The following is a 1,517-nucleotide window of genomic DNA, read 5'->3' on the forward strand; positions in this document are numbered from 1 at the left end:
ACAAAAAACTAATTTGTTAAAGCCTTATATCAGCAGTATAATTTGGTTGGATTTGGAACAGTTCTCTTCATGGAATATCGAAGCGAGCTGGGTAATTGTTTCATCATATAAATATCAATTGTACAAGTATAAAATAAAAATCTTTTACTCACTTGAAAGTAAAACATAAATGTAGATGATAAACGTCTTCAGAAATGCGACACACGTTTTTGGCGCTAAATGGGGGAATTTAATTGAAAATATTAAATACATTGGTTAAAAAAGTATTGTATAGCAATATTTTTTTTATTTCCTTCCAGATCAGTTACTAAGGTGACAATTTTCATCATCTTTTTCAAGAGTAGCAAATAAAAAAAACATCATTTCTGAGTTTTTTTTTGGCTATCATCTTACGTACCCACCTGAAATAGGACTCGCGTTATCCTTTGATTCCAGGCATAATACATGTAGCTGAAAACCAGAAGAAAACTAAGAATTAGAAATCAAACAAATCAACAAATTAAATTTTTGTATTCTAATATAGTTTCAGTGGGTGGAACTTTTCATTTATTAGATAAATGATGGGGAATCCGTAAACAAATCATCATGCTATCAATTATCAATTCTTTTGTATCGGAAAATCAGAACGAAGATATTACGATATTCATTTGTTAAATTCTCTAAACAAAAAATAAGTTTCTATGTAGCCTGCTCAAATATTACTGGTAGTTGTCTCACCACATGCATAGCATACACACCTCTCTAAACTTCCAATAAATTCATTAGATCTAAGTTCAGCAGAGAGACTTCCTTAGCATATTGTAGACTCATATATTTAATATTCTCCACCATCTTTCTGAAAAGAAAAAAGTATTGTGTTGCAATCTAATAAAGTAAACATTGAACAAAAAACTAATTTGTTAAAGCCTTATATCAGCAGTATAATTTGGTTGGATTTGGAACAGTTCTCTTCATGGAATATCGAAGCGAGCTGGGTAATTGTTTCATCATATAAATATCAATTGTACAAGTATAAAATAAAAATCTTTTACTCACTTGAAAGTAAAACATAAATGTAGATGATAAACGTCTTCAGAAATGCGCACACGTTTTTGGCGCTAAATGGGGGAATTTAATTGAAAATATTAAATACATTGGTTAAAAAAGTATTGTATAGCAATATTTTTTTTATTTCCTTCCAGATCAGTTACTAAGGTGACAATTTTCATCATCTTTTTCAAGAGTAGCAAATAAAAACAACATCATTTCTGAGTTTTTTTTTGGCTATCATCTAACGTACCCACCTGAAATAGGACTCGCGTTATCCTTTGATTCCAGGCATAATACATGTAGCTGAAAACCAGGAGAAAACTAAGAATTAGAAATCAAACAAATCAACAAATTAAATTTTTGTATTCTAATATAGTTTCAGTGGGTGGAACTTTTCATTTATTAGATAAATGATGGGGAATCCGTAAACAAATCATCATGCTATCAATTATCAATTCTTTTGTATCGGAAAATCAGAACGAAGATAT

The 1,517-nt window shown here is 29.8% G+C and overlaps 1 long non-coding RNA gene across 3 annotated transcripts; it reads right to left on the reverse strand.

Moving 5' to 3' along the window:
* Positions 1–156: 156 nt before the first annotated feature.
* On the reverse strand, positions 157–1,159 carry LOC117591729. 3 transcript variants are annotated; one of them, XR_004574462.1, is made up of 4 exons: positions 1,036–1,159; positions 738–835; positions 398–450; positions 157–215 (listed from the first exon to the last, which is right to left on the reverse strand). It is a non-coding gene; the product is annotated as an uncharacterized LOC117591729 (long non-coding RNA). The 3 variants fall into 3 exon arrangements; XR_004574460.1 differs by having other exon boundaries at positions 402–450; positions 1,036–1,155; XR_004574461.1 differs by having other exon boundaries at positions 402–450; positions 738–831; positions 1,036–1,079.
* Between the last annotated feature and the right edge of the window lie 358 nt (positions 1,160–1,517).

Source organism: Drosophila guanche, unplaced genomic scaffold (assembly GCF_900245975.1).
Source record: "Drosophila guanche unplaced genomic scaffold, DGUA_6, whole genome shotgun sequence".
Lineage (NCBI taxonomy): Eukaryota > Metazoa > Arthropoda > Insecta > Diptera > Drosophilidae > Drosophila > Drosophila guanche.